The sequence below is a fragment of the Passer domesticus genome, chromosome 3, assembly GCF_036417665.1.
Source record: "Passer domesticus isolate bPasDom1 chromosome 3, bPasDom1.hap1, whole genome shotgun sequence".
NCBI lineage: Eukaryota > Metazoa > Chordata > Aves > Passeriformes > Passeridae > Passer > Passer domesticus.
In genome coordinates this window covers 96,311,070-96,323,164 of record NC_087476.1, presented here as the reverse complement: position 1 = coordinate 96,323,164, position 12,095 = coordinate 96,311,070, and the positions used below count along the sequence as shown (strand labels likewise).

Genomic DNA, 12,095 nt, shown 5'->3' with positions numbered 1-12,095 from the left:
CATGAATAGTTGAACTTCTTTACATCAGTGTGGTATGTCTCCCTCAGACCATCTCTGGATTATGCTTGAGAATCTCCTCTGTGTGTCTAAAGTTGCTCTCATAAAAGTAACGCTTCATTCTGTTACCTCAGTCTGATGATACAGTTCCTCTCAAAAAATACAGTGGAGATGCAAAAGTGATGTGGGCTGTACAGCCCAACTTGCAGATGGGCAAAAGGGCTGCAAAACCTTCAGCTGAACTCTGCATTTGGCCAAAACAATTATTATAGTATGGAACTGGGAGTTTTCTCTTTTTGTGTTTCCTTGTTTCAAAGGCAAAAAAGATGGAGAGAAAAGCAACCTAATAATCAACACATTTCCACTCACAGTCAGGGAGAAGTCCTCCACACACTCCCAACTTGAACAAAACTGAAGCTTATCACTTTCATCACATATTCACAGAAAAATATTTTTATTTGTTGACCATCTATTTTAACCATGTAGCTGCAAATGTAACTACAGAGAATAGATGAAGTGGCAAGACGACTCTCTTTAAACAAAAATCCAAGGCTGTCCAAGAGTACCTTGAGTACCATTGCATTCAACACACATCCCTCACACCACCAGTGTCACCCTTGCACCAAGAATGACACAAGAACAGACAAATGACCCAAATGCAAGAGGAGAAAAGAAGGCTTTATTACAAAAGAATCTTCAGTTTTTATAGACTGGTATGATGCATTCCACTCGATTGGCTACTTAATAAAAAACATCTTTCTCACACACCATCCTTGAGAAGAACAGGAAAACAAGGTGGAAAAACACCACCTACGAACAACTTATCACATTCTCACAATTCCCTAAAAAATCTCACAAGCCACTGTGAGAAACGATTGCAGTTTCTCTCTCCCTGGCCGGCTAGCATCCACACCAGCAGGATCCTGAATGTCCCCTGTGCTGCCACGTCCTGTGATGGGACCTGTGAGCTCTGTACCTGAGCCAGGCATCCTCCAAAGTCTCTGCTGGGGAAGGAGAGAAAAGCAGTGCTCTGGGGAAGAGGAGCATCAGCACAGCTCAAGGCCAGGCAGGTGTTCTTAGAAATTGTTCTGAAAGTCCAGCTTCCTATTTGAGCAAATATTTGTGTTGGTACTAATCACAGCTGCCTTTCTCAAGTTCTCCCCGGTAATGCCTTCATTCATATTCCTGTGTAAAGTTCTGTTTGTACTTAAGAGTTTCCACAGACTCCTCTGCACGTACCACTGAAATGGGGTTACTTCATGCTCTGGCAGATAGATGGGATTGTACTGTGTATACTTACATTTTTAAAAAAAGATATTGCTAATGCATTTCAGTAATGATAATTAAAAAAAAAGTCTTTCTAGCCATTACAGTAATGGCTTTGAGCTAATTGCTTGCATTTGCACTCAAATATAGTTCTCCCCTCTCTGACTCATTTCCATTTTTATGGAAATCAGCTTGCTTGCTACACTTTTAACTCACAGCTCTTGAGGACCAGCTGTTGTCTGACTTCCTCACTCAGGTAGGAACCTACTGCACTGATTGCAGGAGGACCACTTGTGGAGGAAGATGATGCTTAGCACAGGTGAAATTTCCAGAACCTGACTTACAGTCCACAGGAAGTTCTGGGAGATGCTGTGTGCTTTTTGTACCTGATGAGTTATACCCTGAGGGATGAAGGCAGAGCCACCTCCCCTCAGAATTAGCTTTCTTGCAGTTCTGCCTATTGCCTGAAATAGAAAATTAGAAAATAAATAAGGAAGCTCTTAGTGACTCCTTCATGTCATGGGCTGAACATGCAGCTGCTCCAGAAAGATTTTTCAGTGTGGCAGTCCCTGTCCCCTCAGCCTCCTTGCTGGTCACAGTAATTTCTCTGTTAACAGGCAACTGTTCTCCACAAGGGTTTATGCTGTACCTGGCATCAACCAAAAAGGAGGATCAAGGTTGCTTTAAGGTCCTTTGAACTTCCTGTTTGAGAAGTTATTGGAGCCACAGGGAAAGACAAAGGACTATGAGGCTGGAAATTTGCTTTGCCCAACCTAGAGATAAGAAAGCCCATCCCATAATGTGTAAGCTGAGGCCATGGTCTGATAGGATGCACAGCAGCTGACAGTCTTGCTCCAGCAACTACAGGATGGTTTCTTTTCTCTTGAGCACCAAGACAAGAGAAATGTCACTTAGACATGCATTTGGAGTCACCTTCAAGCATTTACCGAAGAACACAGTGACTGACTCTGGTCAAGGACTGTTGCACATTTCACAGGAGAGCACAATACCTGTCAGAAAGTGTCTGCTGCCTAAATGCTGCAAAGCTCCCTCTGCTTGGAGCACACCCAGACTAGCTTGAAACAGAACCATGAGCAACAGACCCTGAACTCATGGGAGGAGAACTCCAGCTCTGAAACCCGTGTTGGACACTGACTTGCAAACAAAAGGAAAATATTCCACTGCCTTCCTGATGTTCACGTGCTCTTTTACCACATGTCATCTAACCATACAGAATCAGAGGGTAGGAAGGGAGAGGTGCCTGGGAGAGGGATATGTGCTCTGCTGGGGTCTTTTTTCTCCAGGGCATCTGAGAGAATCATTAATACCTGCTGAGCACCTTCATTTCATCTTTGCTCAGCACTGTGAATTCTCCCAGTAAGGGGAGGGCAGCTCTTCTTAAAATACTTGTTTGTGTTGCTGACAGAGTCAAGCCTGGTGCTGAGTTCCCAGATCTAGGGAACTCAGACTGTACTGTACTCAGGTGCAAGCCTCACAAGCCTTGGGTCATGTTAGGGGATTTGCCTAGGCACCTCTGTCAGAAGTGTAGCTTCTGGTCATCTTCCATTTCCACTCAGCAGCTCAGCTGTTTGGAGGACCCGCAATTTATTCCCTCATCCCACTTTGCACAGATCCATGTACTCAATGTTCTCCTCATCTCTTTGCATGTTATTTATCTGTTATTTTCTCCTTTTCACTCAAGACTTTTAAAAAAGCAATCCAGTCTTTTTTAAAGCAAAGGCATCCATAGGTGTCTCCAGGAACTTTGTCCAAAAATTGCTCTGTCCACTTCAGCGCTGGACCTAAGTTATGTGACTCTACCCCTGAAAACTGAATGAAGTTACTTTATTATTTTGTCCTACTGCATACATGTGGTTCTTTTTCTTCAGTCATGACCCAGCTGAGAGAAAAATTAAGTGAATATCTTATAGATTTACATTCCCAACACCGAAATTTGTTGCTTTACATCCCTAAATCTATCTGTCAGCTTCTATCACATATTAGGGCCCTTGCTGGAACAACAGCTTCACCATTCTTAAATTAGTTTTCCTAGTTGATGTTTAAATGAAAAGAGACATCCAATTTGTGACTGAAAATGTTTGTCACTTCTTAGGGGGATCCAGACACACAAAATACAATTAACATCTCTGAAGAACATTGCATAGAGGTTCAGCAGCAGCTGACAGGGAAAATGAAAACAAATAAAATCAGTTGTTCTAATACCATAACTCGAGTGGCAAGTGTAATCTTCTCCCTTTATCTGAGGTCGGAATTGCTTTCCTGCAACAGCTTTCATTATGAAAACGCGGCACTTCTCAGCACCAGAATATTAAGACAACACATGCCCACGGGGGCCCAGATCATTTTAACGAGGAACAAACAATCCAGAATGCAGCTTTTATGGGTTTTTTTCTGAGCTAACACCTGCTTTGCAGCAAATGAACAATGGTAACGATAAGCACGACAGCTCACACGTATCTGGGCTGAGATGTGCGTCATCGGCATCTTTTCCTTCTCACCACCTACAGAAGGGCCCAGTGGCCAATGTTACTTTTAGGACTGCCAGAACATTTGGCCACTGGCTTGGGACAAGCTCTGTGGTTCCTCAAGTTGTTGATCTGATGGTATGGCCTTGACCTGCTCAGGAGGCTGTGAGATCAGTCAGTCTACTGAAGGTCTCCCAGTCTCTTGAGAAATTTGTTGAGGAATGGATGGAACTTTGCTCCTCTTTTACTACTGTGGCTCAGGACACTCAAGACAATTGCTTACAGAGTGAATAAATTACACAGGTGAAATATAAACAGAAGGTCAGACTCCTGCTTTGTGTCACCTCCCACAAGGGTCCTCAGCTGTGTATTTTTTCAATGTCAAGTTGGGAGTAGGAAGAGATGGACAAAGCAGGAAGCTGCTTATCTGTCTGTAGTTTTCTACAAGTAATTATATCAGATACCTTTCTTAAGGCCTGACATCACCATCCAGAAAAAAAAAAGGCATACTAATTCTTAAATCCTGTTTTATTTATTCTCTAAATGAGCAGGTATCAGCTGGGTCTGTGAAACTTATGTGCCAGAACTCATCACAGTGGAGCCTCCTCCCCAGATCAGACTCGATATCTTGGGGCTAAACGCTGCCAAAGTTTACACAGCAGCACATTTCCCACCTTACTGGGAAGATCCTATGTTTTCTACCACTGATTCTCACTGTGAGAGCAGTTGCCCATGTTCTAGCTGGTGAAGGCAGCGTGATGCCTGGCTGGCACAGCCAGCCCTGGAGCCAGTGCAGTGCAGCCCTCTCAGTGAGAGATAAGCCACCTGTCTGGAAGTGACCCATGGGCTAATCAAGGCTGTGGTAGAGCCACTCTGTTCTGTGAAATAATTTCAGAATGGTGAAATGTAACCTTGAGATTGAGATCCAACTGGTACAACAGCTAGTGAAAACATTATTAAAAAATATTTTAAAATACCTTTAATTAAAATAGGAATTTCCCAGATCTCGGAACTTAGTGCAAAACCAAAAAGTATTAGCTTTGAGAATCATATCATCTGCCTTCAGTTATTTGCCACTGTTGTTTCTCCAAAACTGTTCTGTATGTCTTGTCCTTGGCTTGCTTCTATGCATTTTTTTCACTACAGATTGCTTGATGGAAGAGAGATTATGCTTACTAAATTTGCTAGCACTAAGCTGCACGGGGCTGCACGTACATACCTGTCAAGGTCAGGACTCAGAATGACCTTAACAGGCTGTAGAAATGGTCTGAGGAAGGAAAGCATTAGACAAGGGGTATGCATGGGATTTTACACAATTGAATAACCTCCAGCACAAAAACAGGATTTAAAGGCATGAATAAGAGAGGAGGTTTGCAGGAAATCACCAACACACCCTATGGAACCTTAACCTGCAGCAAAGAATACACAGGCTGCTTGTTAGAAAATATACTTAAAAAGTAAGGGAGAGCTTGGTCATGTACCAAGACTCTGTGGAATCTCCCATAGCCCAAGATTGTCAAGGAGAGATGTGGACTAATGTCATCCATTAATCATTTCTGTACCAGTGATCCTGAAGAAGACAATGGACTACAGGCCTGCCTCTCCCATCTCTGTATTTTCAATGAACTCTGAGGAAGACCTGTTGCAGGACAGCTCTTTTTCTGCACAGGGGATTCCAGATGAGGCACAGGAGAATGACTACCCAGTTCGTCCAAGAGCTTGACATCAGGAACAGCCAGGAATGCCATTAACCTTGTAACCATGACAGAATCCTTAATGTAGAACAAGCCCGGTAAACTTGCCAGTAACATCTGCAGAGAATCTAAGATTAACTTGAGTTCAGGATTAGTCTTCCTCAGGCTTAGGACTAAATCCAGTTTCTGGTATGGCCAGTAAGATACTGTTATCACTTAGGTAGTGACTTGCACAGGATTTGCAATGCTGTAAAGCCGAGACACTTGGAAAGAGTTAATTTCCAGAGCGAGCTCATGTAACTGAGGAGCCAGCTGTAGCCTACCCCTCCCTCTGCCTTCCCAGTCCCTAGAGCTTACAGGTGTCTTGCAGACCTCTTGCCTCAGCTCAGGTTATAAAAGGGGCTGTGCTTTTAAGCTCTGGAGGTTCCCCAGTTTGGTCTCTGGTGTTAGCCAGCATAGCAGTCATCCCAGTCACATTGTTGTTGCATTATTTTTGCCCTGTGGATGAAAAGAGGATTAAAGTCTTCAGAGCTGCCAATCCAGATTCTTTTTGTTGCAATCCGCTCGTTTATGCAAACAAAACCTGCAAAGCTGGAAGGAGACTGACACATAAGACTTAGAGTGGAGTGTGGAATAGTGATGCCACATTTTGCCAAATAGAAAATCTATGTGCATCTCACTGGGAAATCAAGCAGAGACCTTAAAGAAGACGGAGGGGAGCAGAGAGGATGCCACAATTCACCCACATACATTGAAGGCAAAAAGACAAGAAACCCTCAAGGCCTACAACTGACAAGATAAAGAGAGAATGTAAATAGCTTTGACTGACAACATGCTTTGAAAACACATGAAAATACTTCTGTACCTTCTGGTTACTTCTGTTTCCCTTTGGGATTCCACTGTACTAGGTGGGATGGCAATGAAAGTGACAGAGGACAAACACTGGTTTTCTGTTGGCAGAATTTTGGTTTTCCTCCTTCACTTTCCTTGGAACAAAATCTTGATTCTTCCATTCTCCACAGCCTGCTCCATTTCTCCTTTCTCAAAAGAAGATTTTCTGGTTATATAAAATAAATGATGGAGCCCAATTCAGATGCAGGAGCTACAGATGTCAGCTCTGCCACTCCTTTTCTCCCTTTCTCTTGTTCTCTTAATAGGAGAAGCTCATCACTCCTTTTGGAAAAGGATAAAAAAAATTTCTTTGCAAGAAAAAGAATACATTTTTACTAGTCCTCAAAGAATTACTGTTCAACACTTACGATCTGTTCAGGATTACACACTGAACTTCTACATGTAGAGCAGAATTTCTAGGACAATTCAGAATTTCTCAGAAGGGTTCTGAAAGGGAAATTTTAGTAAAAAGATCTACTCTTGCATAAGCTTTGTTCAGCCTGCCAAAAAATTGCTAGCTTTGTCTAATCCATCATAAGATATGACACATCATAAAGCATGACACAGCTTAAATGAAGGGTGGTATTTTGTAAAAGCATCTGACCTCATGCCAACACCCATCTGCATTCCTACTCTGCTCACATCCCCATTTTGTCTCTCTTGTTTACCAGGAGCTGGAGCCTGCCCAGCGCACTCGGCTGCACACACAGGCACCCACCAGCAGAAAAATATGATGGAAAGCAAACATTTACCAGTGGCTAGTATGCTTTAACTTCTGGGTGGGCAAACTCAGTCCTGACAGAAAATGGTGAGGGTGATAGCCCTGGCTTTTGAAAGCCTCTCTGTAGTGAGACGAGGGAGCATAATGTGAAAGCAGAGGTTGTTATATATTCACAGGTTGTTCCAGTGCCATTCTGTGGGGAGACAGGCCTTTAGCTTCCATTCAGGCTTATCAAGCTCCTCTGAGGTTACAGTCAGGGAGCCAATTAGCACTAACAATGGCAGAGGTGATTTAGTGATATGGACATTTGTGTATAAGAAAACGATGGGTGTTGTCAGATCAGTGGAATAAAATATCATTCCTGGAGCAGCCCAGTCATGCCAGTTAGCTAGAGGCATCAGGTGTCCAGAGAAATGAACTGCAGATCCTGACCTAAATATAGCCCAATAAGTAGTTTTAGTTTGGCTTTTTGCTTTTTGGGGTTTTCTTTGGGGTTTTTTGTTTTTGGGTTTTTTTGGTTGGTTTTTTTGTGTGTTTTTTTTGTTTGTTTGGGGTTTTTTTGGTGGTTTTTTTTTTGCTCATTACTCTGCTGTACTGCCCTTATTCAGCAAAGCATTGAGGTATAGGCATCATTCAAAGCACATCTTCACTCTGTTCTTCATACACTTAAAATCACAGACGTGCTTATCTGAATTGCTAGATGAAAGACTAGGAGCACTTTGTGGTTATTTCAAGCACCCAAAACTCCTCAGGTCACACATCCCACAAGATAATGACAGAAGTAACACAGGAACTACTCATAATCCTTGGGAACTGTAAATTATATGATGGCAACAGCACAGCCACATATATAGCTGCTCTGTATATCTCTGCCTTGATAAATGCATATACAAATACCAACTACCTAAATCCTAAATACATGCCCACATACATTGCCCTCTCTATCGCCAGTTTTCCCTATGTCAGTTTGAATCACTGACATCTCATGGATGCAGAGGGATTCGAGGCAGAGGGAGAGAGAGGAATCAAGACTTGCAATTTTTAACTTCTGCAGTTTCTAGAACAATTTGTTTCATCTTTCTCTCTTTTCTGCCTTTCCTTTCACTTTTAAATCCTTCGCCCTCTATGAATTTTCAGTAGATGCTCCAAGAGCTCATGTTTTCTCCCCATGAGGAGGCTGCACACAGATTTTCTCTGCAGACTGTCACTTTCTCTTCTATCTGCCACTCCAAAAAAAGCCAGTTCTTTCACAGTCCCACACTGGCGCTCACAGGTACATCTACTTGCAGCATGACTCTGCAAAATTACCTCTGTGCCTCATTAAAACCACCTAGAAACTCCCAGAAACAGCGCTGAAGTCTGCGTCTGTAGTCTCTGAAACTGCTTACTACCATGGGAGACGTCACACTCGTGAAGAATTTATAAAACAGAAAAAGCAGCGTCTCTGCATAAGGGTCTGTGGCCAGCCCACAAGCTGGCCCACAATCTCCTTTCTAGCCCACAATTACAAGGTCAGATATCTTTCATTCACACTTGCTTCAGGACCCAGACATCAGTTAGTATTTTCTAGGATGATTCTGTATAATTAAACACCTCACAAGACAGGAATCTTAGAAGGTATCTTATAGCAAGAAGTACATTCATTCATTACAGAAATACATTTTGACCCAACCCAAGAAGAACATAATTTATCAAAACTGAGCATGCAAACAGAATGACAAAACAGAACAACAGAAATCACTGCTGAGAGCTGTAGAGCTCTGCTGTTTTTTTGTGAAATGCTAATTTTTTCAAAGACTAGAAATGAGTGTAGGAAGGTCTCTGAGCTTTGGGCTAGAGGAGATGAATACATGAAGGACAGTGTCTCTAGTTATTTAATTTCTCTGCTGTCTTTTGAAGTCATTGTGAAAGATTTGGTTTGCTCACTGTTTCCCACAGGAAAAATCCATTCAGTAGACAAAGAATCGTATTTTATTTTATCCTACCTGCCTTTTTAAAAAGACACTGTATTATAGAGCATCTGTAGTTAACAGGGCTGTGACATCTCAGCTATATCAGACAAATTTAATTCAGATATCATAATATAAATGCAACTAATTTGCTTTCAATGTGACCATCAAAGAAGCTGGGAAGTGGAGGTGTGGTTTTGTTTCTTTAGACTATAAAAGGAAGACTCAGACAGTTTTTATATACTACAGCTTTTTAGATTAGAATTGGTTCATGTAATTTTCTTTAGGCATTCAGAGTTACCAGCAATTGGCTTCCTTGTTTCCTTTCTTCACTAGAGAAATCCAGGACTGCTGTACAATAGAAGAGTGTGTATCGACTCAAATAATAGCAAAATTATGGCATTACAAGAGTCAAGAGACTGTCAAAAGGGAAAGATGGAGAGTGTCAAACTGGTCTAGCTATATTTATGTAAGCCTATTCACTACTGGGCATTGCAGATGAAAAAGAAGGGTTTGGCTGAACATTCAGCATCACTGTCTTCAAAGGAGCTGCTGCAGCAGCACCAGTGTCACATTCACCAAGCACACTGAAGTTCCTCCAGCAAAATCAGGAACACTGAAAACAACATTGTGGCTGCTCCATGACTGGAAAATGTAATGAAAGGGTGGAGAGAAAAGAGAAAAGAGAAAAGAGAAAAGAGGAAGAGGAAGAGGAAGAGGAAGAGGAAGAGGAAGAGGAAGAGGAAGAGGAAGAGGAAGAGGAGAGGAGAGGAGAGGAGAGGAGAGAAGAGAAGAGAAGAGAAGAGAAGAGAAGAGAAGAGAAGAGAAGAGAAGAGAAGAGAAGAGAAGAGAAGAGAAGAGAAGAGAAGAGAAGAGAAGAGAAGAGAAGAGAAGAGAAGAGAAGAGAAGAGAAGAGAAGAGAAGAGAAGTCCCCAAACCCACCAACAAGGAAAATAAGGGGGCTGTTTTTCTTGGTTTTAGTATCAGTATTGGCAAATACTATCATTTTTCCAGCCTTTCTCCAAATACCCTGAAATTGAGACCCAGAAAGGCTAAGAAACTGTAGTTCACAAAATCTTCCATGGGGTTACCTTTTAACAAATGCCAGCTTTGACACAGCAGGGTAACACAGACCCCACCCCTGAGCACATGCCACACTCAGCCTTGGCTCAGCCCCTGTAGAACCCCCTGCCTCATCCTCTCCTGCTGTATGAGTTCTGCCTGTCCCCCCACTTGAGGAGTTTATACCAGAGCTGGAACTCAGCACACACTCCATGTCAGGCAGTTTGCCCAACAGCAACATGATGGAATAACTGAGAAGAGCCATCAGATTTTACAACTGTTATATTTACAGCAAGTTCCAATTTCTTTTCCTCCACCAAGAGAAGAAAAATTTGCCTAAAACTCAGAAAAATAATAGTTTGGGGTGGTTTTTGTCACTCAGGGAAAAAAGTTGCTTCCTAAGTGTGTTTGCAGCTCAAGATGGGCAGCAATAATTGCCACAAGAAGCTGTGCAACAAGGGCACAGAAATGCTGTCAGGAAGGAGTTCAAGAGGAGAATGAGCAGTGAAGGCCAGGGAAGGGACGAGACAAACCTGAGTGGCAAGGATGAGCAGAGGCAGCAGGATGTTTGGATGGGTACTAACAACGCTAACAATGAGGCACACCTACAGGGACAGTTTGGGCTCAGAGGGGGCAGCCCAGACTTGAGGGGAAGGCACACACAGTGTATGCCAGGGCCCTCACGGGCACCAGAAGCAAAGACCCCTCACAACACTCAGGCCTTTCATCCAGCTCACTGCTGCGGCCCCGCTGCCTCTGCAGTGACAGCCTCCACAAACGCTGAAGCAAGGCACCTGCAGTCCAGGCGCACAAGTGATGCTGCCACGACTCTTGAGCCGATTCCCAAGGGAAATGGTCCAGGAGCAGGGGCTGTCTCTGGCCTGATGAGCCTGAAGGGAAAGGCTGACAAGCTCCGCAAACCGCTGAGGATCCCTGCAAAAGCAGCGACGCCCCTGCCACAGATCCCGCAGCCCCATTCTCCCCACTGCAAGGGCGCTGGGTGCCGAACCCACCCCCAAGGACTTTTCATCCCAACTCATAATGAGGTCGACTTCTCTCACGCAGCGTTTCCATAGCAACAAAGAGGCGATTCTAATCTCCAATATAAAAGACGCGGCGAACACGACACGGTTCGGCGTTTGGGGTTTTTAGGGGAGCGCAGGGGCCGCGGCTGCAGGCCCCCGGCCGGCAGCCCCCTCAGGGCGAGGGGCCAGCACCGCCCCGCGGGCCTGGGCAGGCAGCCGGCCCGGGGCCGCGCTGGGGCACCCCCGGCCCGCTGCCATCCGGGATCCCGGCTGCTCCCGAGGCTGCTGGAGCAGAGCCATCCGAGGGCTCAGGCTTTTACCTGGTGGGGGGGCAATGGGAAGCGGGGATTGCTGTCCTCTGCCTCCAGGTCCTGGCAGGGAAGGGGGCAAGAACAGCCCCGGAGTGGGACCGCGAAATCAGTTCCGCTGGGCCGGCTTGGAAGAACCAGCTGTGGGGGCGGACTGCGCTGAAGGACAAGCGTGGGGGGAAGCGAGCACCATTCCCTCTCTCCTGGCAAGCGGCACTGGCCAATATCCTAATTCAGGGTGTGCTATTTGCAATTGCTTTGCAGGACTACTTCAAACCTCCTTCCTCAGCCCTACCATGACAGAGCAGAGAGGAAAGCACACTGTGCTTCGTTCACTGCAGTCTAAAGCAGTTCACCAGTTAAAGAAAAAAAAAAAAGGCAGAATGTAAAATAAGTAGACCAGCACATAAAAGAGCAAAGCACACGGCTTGGAGCAGGGCTTCTAGGTAGTCTGTTAATATAAGTAGTAGAAGTATATATAAGTAGTTGCCCCAGAAACAGCACTTGCTTATGCTGGATGAATACCAATAGTAGCACTGTGGTTCTAATATCACTTCAGGGGCTCACTAGCACTGGCACCTGTGCAAAACAAGACTTCCATTTTCCCTGGCCACATCCTTGAATAACATTTCTTGTCTTCCTGGCTGTGATATATCATCCCAGTACCTTATTCAGGCCTGCAAAATGTCTCCTCCA

General features: G+C 44.2%; 1 long non-coding RNA gene across 1 annotated transcript; it reads right to left on the bottom strand.

The window, feature by feature from the left end:
- Positions 1 to 679: 679 nt before the first annotated feature.
- LOC135297215 (uncharacterized) lies at positions 680 to 11,088 on the bottom strand. The gene is made up of 3 exons (XR_010359256.1): positions 10,861 to 11,088; positions 6,309 to 6,484; positions 680 to 5,941 (listed from the first exon to the last, which is right to left on the bottom strand). It is a non-coding gene; the product is annotated as an uncharacterized LOC135297215 (long non-coding RNA).
- Between the last annotated feature and the right edge of the window lie 1,007 nt (positions 11,089 to 12,095).